Genomic DNA, 7,979 nt, shown 5'->3' with positions numbered 1-7,979 from the left:
CTCTCTCTCTCTCTCTCTCTCTCTCTCTCTCTCTCTCTCTCTCTCTCTCTCTCTCTTTCTCTCTCTCTCCTTCTCTCTCTTCTAAGTAATAAGACATGTTGTTGGAAGAAAAGGTTACTTCAGCCTTAATTTCTCACATTGATTCATAGTTGGATCTGAGACAGCTGGCTATCTCTGTATTTTTATAAACGTTCTAGTTTAGCCTCAATACAATTATGACATTTCGTAGGTTTTGTATGTTACAGCTTTATTTTATGGATGTTAATGAAGAAAGTTTTAAAAGCATTCTCACCATTTAAAACTTTTTAGAAACAATGTAAGTGAAACAATTTTTTTATCTCTATTGTTATTATATTATAATTACTATATATTGTATCATTTATATGATTGGGACTGTCTATATACATTGTAACGCTATTATTTTGCTTATATTTATATTTTATACAGAAAGTAAAAGATTAATTGACAAATAATTTTCAGTCAAAAACAGAAAATATTCATAACTTTTTCAAATTTTAGCTATCTTTGATTAATTTCCTAATTTTTTTCTATCGTAAATCTGTGAATATGTGTGGGTATGTGTGCGTTTGATTGTTTATATTTACATATTGCACTTGTAAAATTTATGATTAACTAATTTTAGCTTTGACAGTATCTTATTGTGATTATGACTGGTTAGCTTTATAAAATCCATTTTAGTAAATACTTTTACTTAAGTCCTTCCCTCCCTACAGAGCATTGGCCATCGAGGACTTTAATATTCTCAACTCTGGGCTGACTTTCCTTTCCCAGATCCTGTTGGTTTTGAATTGTTATTGATGCTTCTGTAACATTGCTTTTTTCTAGGTGGGGATATTGACCCTATGCAGTCACCTTTTTTTTACCTTTGATATGAGGTGGACCACATTAGTCTGGCCTCTGTTTTGTGACCTGTCTAATATGAGAGCCCTACCAAGAGCTTGCACTTTGCTGGCATAGCTCTTGGGGTCAGTGAGGTATACAAGCCATCACATTGCAACAAGGACTGGATTTTGTGATGACTTATAGTATATAGGTTTAAAAATAACATCCAGAAACTTTAGGATCATGAAAGTTAATGCTTAGCTCTGAGGTTTGTTCAATTAAGCAAATCCAAAATAAGTTTTCCTTTAGATAGGACACCAGTTCATCATAAGCAACATTTACAGTAATCATCATCATCATTTAAGGTCTGTTGTCCATACTGGCATGGGTTGGATGGTTTGACTTGTGGTAAGCTGAGGGGTTGCACCAGACTCATCTGACTTGGCATGGTTTATATGGTTGGATACCCTTCCTAACACCAACCATTCTGAGAGTGTAATGGGTGCTTTTACATGCCACTGGCATGGGTGCCTACTGCTTGACACCAGTATCTGCCACAACTATGATTTCATTTGGCTTGATGGGTCTTCTTCTGAAGTACAGCATATTGCCAAAAGTTTCAGTCATCTCTCATTGCCTCCACGAGGTTCAATATTCGAAAGATGCTTTTTACATGCCACCGGCATGGGTTCCAGTTACATGACACTGACAACTGCCACAACTATAATTTCACTTGGCTTGACAGGTCTTCTCAAGCATGGCATGTCACCAAAGGTCTTGGTCACTAGTCATTGCCTCCATGAGACCCAATGTTCAAAGATCATACTTCACCACCTCATCTCATTACCTATTCTCCACAGCTAAGTGTTCTTATATATGTATAATTAATATATATACTTATAAAGGTAGCAAACTGGCAGAATTGTTATCACACTGGACAGAATGCTTGGCAGTGTTTCATCCATCTTAATACTCTGAGTTCAAATTCCACCAAGGTCAACTTTGCCTTTCATCTTTTCAGGATCGATGAAATAAATAGCAGTTGAGCATTTGGATCGATGTAATCGACTTATTACTCCCCCAAAATTGCTGGCCTTGTGCCAAAATTTGAAACCACTATATATACTTATACATATAAATATCATGGACAGAAAACAGTACTGCACTGTTGACGTTTTGAAACATTTTTCATACCCAGAATTGTTCAAATATGGAATAAACTACCCACATTGGCTGTTAGCTTTCAGAATACTGTATCCTTCAAAAATTCCATTCGCCCCAAAGTTTTTCAACACTACTCTTGACATGCCTGGACACCTTTCCTCTTTTATTGTTCATTTTCTCTGTCTTTTTATGTTTTATTCCATGTACTGTGCATGCAATTTTGGCTACCATTGCTATCTTTCCTTATTTGACTTTTGGCTATTTTCTGTCCCTTCTTTTTACTCTTTTCCAATGAGCTGTAGTACCCCTGAGCACTGTATACAATAAACCCATTGCCAAAACTGGTACTGGTGATGTAATTAACCAGTTAGCTAATATTTTTTCATAAACTCATTAAAATATTGTTTTATATATGTAAAAGTTGATAGTTGTAATAGAGACATTAGTCTCTCTCTATCACCTTTCGAGAGGTTTCACTACATACACATCGATATTTCTGCAGCAGATATGAACCTCTAACTCATGATTTATAATTCACTAGATTATTCATTTAACCCTTTTCCCCTTCTACAATAATAAATTAATATCACTGAAATTAACAAGTGTTGTATTTCATTTCCTGAAACAAAGCACATTATTCTGAAAAACAAGCATTGAAACTTCAATGCTGTGTGATTAGTCACACAAAGGTATTCACTCAAAAACTTCTACAAATCTCTAAAATTCACAAAAGCAGCTATCATTTTCTAACATGAAAATTGCAGGTTAAAAATAAAAAAATAGATGTTTAAATACAACCACAATAAGTTTCGCTGAGTTAAACTGAGTTGAATACATGATAACATAGGATACATGCATTGCAGTTGTACTGAGGCAGAGTTGAGGGTGCTAGAATGAATGCACTTTGGCGACAAGCCTTGAATAAACCGATCTGAGTAGAAGACGACAGTGAAGTTAACATAAATTTTCATCTCTCTTAGTTTCTTTAAACTATGTATCAATGCAATAAAGCTCTAGATGTAGCAAAACAATGCATAAATGCACTAAGAGTACTAACACACACCACACTGGACCTACATAAACAAAAAATACAGCATACAAATGATATATTCGATCCATTGTAGATTATGCCAGTCTTACCTAACCCCTAATCTCTCTGCTATGAATCACAACAAATAAATTAACAAAGGAGTCTCTATACAGTTGCTTGATGTGGTAGCAATAGCAGCTAAATATACATTGCAGTCAAATTTGCTTAAACAAAACAAAACTTTTTAGTAGTAACTTGATTCCACAAAATGGTTATGTTCCTGCTTTAGAATTATATTCTGTATTCAACATTTTATTTTCCAGTGTATTCAGTTACTCCTTCACTAGTTTCCTTCTCATTTGATTGTCACTAAGCTGGGGTAACACATTTGAATGATTTTGTAGAGGTCATTGACCTCAGTATTTTTGCATAGTACCCATTTTATCAAGTTTGGATTATGGAAAAGCATAGTTGATTTAGATGGGATTCAGGCTGTAAAGATACACAACCTACAATTCCACAAGGTATTTTTACCATTCTCTAAATCCACTACACAGAAAAAATTATGTGTGTGTGGGTGGGTGTGGGTGTGAATGGGGGTGAGTGAGTCTAATGTGTGTCTGTGCATGTGTTATCTGTAGCAGTTGATGTGTGCTTGTTCAGGTGATGTGTGCACATGTGTATGTGTGTGTGTCTGTGACAGAATAGTGTACATGTGTATAGTGTATGTTTGTGGGCAAAAGTTAATCTTTGTCTATGCGTGTTGCATGTGTTTACGTGTGTTGCGTATGTTTATGCATGTTGCATGTGTGTATATATATTGTCTGTGTTCAGGTATTATGTGCTTGTGTGGGTGTAGGAGTGTGCATGATGGTGTGTGGTGTGTGTACTGAGTTAAACAATGTGTGTGTGGTTGCTCGTATAGTGGTATGTGTGCTGACGCTATTGAAGATTGAGTGTGGGTGTGTGGATAATGGTGTGTGATGTGTGGTGTAGGTGCTGAGAAGTGTCTGGTGCTAGTGTGTGTGGAGTGGAAAGGTGTTTGTGGTTGTGTGTGTAATGGCGTGTGAAGTGAGTAATGAGTTGAACAGTGTGTATGGGTGTTTGTATAGTGATGTGTGTGTGGTAAGGGTACCAAGGTAGAAGGTTTGCAGGTTTGCTGGAGGGGAGCAGTTGGATGTGGGAGATGTGTGGGAATCCATGTGGGGTTGGTGTCAGATGTAGAGAGGTAGTGAGTTGAGCCCATATGGTGCAAAGGAACAAAGAGAGAAGATTAATTCCTGCTCACGACAAAGACAGGAGCCTGGGTGGCCCCTGTGTAGAGACAGTCCAAACGCAGACAGCTGTTGTAGCGAATGACCAGCAGAGGTGCTCCATGAACTGGTCAGCCAAGCAGTGTCCCAGTGACCAATGTACAGGGAAGGACAGAAAGAGCAACAGGTGCAGTAAATAACATTACTAGAGGTGCAGGTAAAGGAGTCAGTGATGTGAAAGGGATGGTGATGAGTGCCAGTGAAGATGCGGTAGGGGCTGGAGCAAGGGAAGGAGCCAGGCTGGGAGGCAGGGGTAGGGAAGAAACTGTGGACCAGGAGGTCATGCAGGTTATGAGCTCATTTGAAGGAGGGAAGTGGCAGGTTAGGGAAGATGTGCAAGGTGGAGGGGGTCAGACTGGAGTTGCCTGAAAACTCAGAGAATAGTGCACTGGAGGGTAGGTAAGGAGAAATGGGAGATGAGTAAGGGTTGGGAGGGTGCGAGGAGAAAGAGCAGAGACATGGTCCACAGATTGTGCCCGGGCAAGAGCAGTGTGGTGAGGAGATATCCATGTAGGATGAAGCAGCAAGCCATGAGTTGAGACTGAGTCTCAAAGTCATTGTTGTCACTGCAGAGCCTGCATAGATGAAGGAATTAGGAGTAGGGGTTGGAGAGCTTGGTGTGAGTAGGGTAGGAGGAGGACAAGTTAAGGTAGGAGTGTGAGTCAGTGAGTTTGTAGTGGATGAAGGTAGGAGAGTGGAGTGGTGTATGCTGACGGAAATGTCGAGAAATTTGACAAAGGAGTTAAATATAGTACAGGAGAATTCAAGGGCAGGATGGAAGGATTGGACAAAGGAGAGGAAGGAGTCCAGATGTTCGTAGGAGAGTGAGGTTGTGCTGATACAGTCACTGCTATAATGACTATAGCTCAGGAGTGGGACCAGTGAATTGTGAGAATATTTGGGCCTCAACATGGCCAACGAACAGGTTCACACAGTTGGGGCTCAATCTCATTCCCAATGCCACTCCTGAGACCTATTGGTAAAACTCTTCCACAAATGAGAAGCGGTTGAGAGAGAGGACAAGTTCAGCCAGATGAAGAAGTGTGGTGGTGTCAGGTTGAGTGTCAAGCCAAAGGTCAAGGAAGTGTTTATATGTGTGTGTGTGTATGTGTGTATATATATATATATATATATATATATATATATATATAAGGCAACTCTGGCACTTGGGCTGTTCGGGCTTAGCCCAAGTATAAATTTAGTAACGTGAACATGTATTTGCAAGTTGATTTAATTTCTGTCAACACTGACTTCAAGTATGTAATTACAGCCAATAACTCCGGCTCCTTTTATTAAACCTGGTTGCAGTTTATTTATTTTCATTCAGTGTCTGGCAGTCGTCTTAGAGGTGCCCTGTGTCAAAAAATATCATTCATAGCAGACGTTCTCTTGATATTGTTCTCACATGCCTAACTTGGGCTCAGAAGTTACAAACTGAGTTGCTATCTATAATCGTAAAAATTAAAAGTAATTCAAATTCAATTTTTTCTTGAAACAATAAATTTCTATAGAGATTAAGATTTAAATTCTAATCTATGAAAAGTTTCCGTTCTACAATATTCTTAAAGGAACGAAAAATTATCGAGCAACTCAGGCTAATACGAATGAACCTGGTAGGTGTAAAAGATTAACTGGCATCTCTTGTCAAGAATACAGGCGATAGTCAGATCAGTGATGTTTGTTGTGCATTCCACTTTCATTATTTGATTGCTATTATTGTGTGTTTCTGTGTGTAAAGATCAGTTGTAAGTTTTGCAGGGTTGCTTTATTTTTACCCTTTACTTAGAAATAAAGAAAGGCATAGTGCTAGATATAAAAACAAGCCATTTGGGGCTAGAAATAAAGCGAAAAAATTTGGTAGGGTTACTGGGTCAGTTGCTGACAGCCCAACCATGCAACAGGTTGTACTGGATGACATGTTACCAGTAGCACTAAAAGTGACCTGATTCACACACACACACACACACACACACACACACACACACACACACTCGTGCACACAAATAAACAGAAAAAGAAAGAAAAGCAGTGGATTCTGTATATTTTCTGTTGACCAGCATTTCATTCATAAATCCTTATTCATAAGTCATCCTGAGGTTATGGTAGAGATACTAAGGTGCCATGCAGTGGGAGGGAACCCAAAACCATGTGGCAATGAAGTGGTCTTCATCACCACACAGCCAAATGTGTTTAAATGATATCAAAGCAGATATAAAACTTGTGAAGTATACGTTGCAATTTTCCAATTATTTGGTTTCACCAAACATTCAACAGATCAAATTCAACTCCTCACATATGTCAAATTTCAGGAATTAAACAGTTTATTTAGCATAATTCATACTCATTGTAAATTGATAACATCACCACCACTGCCATCATTTGCATATCAATAATCTTTGCATACATTTCCAACCATCAAAGAATTAAGTGCCTCTTTTTTCATTGCTTTTGTCTTTGTTTGGTTGATGGATTGATTGAGTGACTGTGTGTAACATTTGTTCATTCACTTTTATGTTTTCCCCAGCTAGCATGGGTTAAATGAATATATATTATGGAGAGATTGTTTTCATAGTCAGATGCCCTTCTTTTTACTAATCCCTTACTTCTTTTTCGAGCAAGTGATCTCTTATTCCACACACCTTCAACACAGCAGAGCCACCAGATGATTTGTCGATTGAGAAATGACAGCAAACTTTATTGCTTGCAGTCAGTAGATTTGCATATGAAGCTTGCAGAATGTAAACACTCACTCACACAATTATTCATACATGTATATGTGTGTGTATAATAGGCAAAAAGATAATGTGCAGCAATATCATTGCAGGCTACATATCTTAGAGCATGGTTAGAGCAGTAAATAATCCTGGTCATCTCATTGCATCCCTGTGATATACCTCAAGTGAATCTGGTCTACCCTGTTGCAGGTTTAGAAAGTCAGGGATGAGATAAGTGCGGTTGATCGTTTGGCACATCTCTCCCACTATAATTCAATGTTAGCACAAGTCAGGATTCAAACTTCTTCAAACCATCTTCAGTACATCACACATGTTTGCAACAATGAAATATCAGCACTTCTATAGATTCATCACACAGTAGTATATGCACCAGCAGTCACAAATTTTTGCCAGCATGTGTAGTTTAGGTCTGTCATTAATCCTAGGACTCATAAGGCTGCAGCAGACCAAGCTGACTTGAGTATACCAGGGATGCAATGAGATAACCAGGGTGATTTACAGCACTGATGGTTGTAGCCCTCAGTGACATTGTTACACATATTTCTGCCTATTATACACACATTCATAAACATGCATGTATATGTGTCTGAGTGCATGTGCATGTGTATGAATGTGTGTGTGTGTGTGTGTGTGTGTGTGTGTGTGTGTCTGTGTGTGTGTGTGCATATGTGTCTGGGTGTGTGTGTGAGTGCTTACATTCTGCAAGCTTCATACACAAAACCACTGAATTACAAGCAGTGAAGTTTGCTGTCATTTCTCAGTCAACAAATCATCTGGTTGCTCTGCTGTCTTGGCATATAAGTGACTGAGATTAAATCACTTTCTTGCTCTTGAAAAGGGCACCACTCCATCGAAGGTTTTAACTTCCCAGCTTTTGCTGGAACTCATTTACAG

The 7,979-nt window shown here is 38.5% G+C and overlaps 1 protein-coding gene across 2 annotated transcripts in view; it reads left to right on the top strand.

Moving 5' to 3' along the window:
- Positions 1–91: 91 nt before the first annotated feature.
- LOC106873452 (uncharacterized) overlaps positions 92–7,979 on the top strand; it is a 179,865-nt gene continuing 171,977 nt past the window's right edge. For both annotated transcript variants that reach the window (XR_008266727.1, XM_014920810.2), the window contains exon 1: positions 92–316. The gene's annotated coding sequence lies outside the window, so the exon portion shown is untranslated. The remainder of the gene's footprint in view (positions 317–7,979) is intronic.

Source organism: Octopus bimaculoides, chromosome 2, assembly GCF_001194135.2.
Source record: "Octopus bimaculoides isolate UCB-OBI-ISO-001 chromosome 2, ASM119413v2, whole genome shotgun sequence".
Taxonomy (NCBI): domain Eukaryota; kingdom Metazoa; phylum Mollusca; class Cephalopoda; order Octopoda; family Octopodidae; genus Octopus; species Octopus bimaculoides.
Note: the sequence above shows the minus strand (reverse complement) of the source record. Positions and strands in the feature narration are given on the sequence as shown.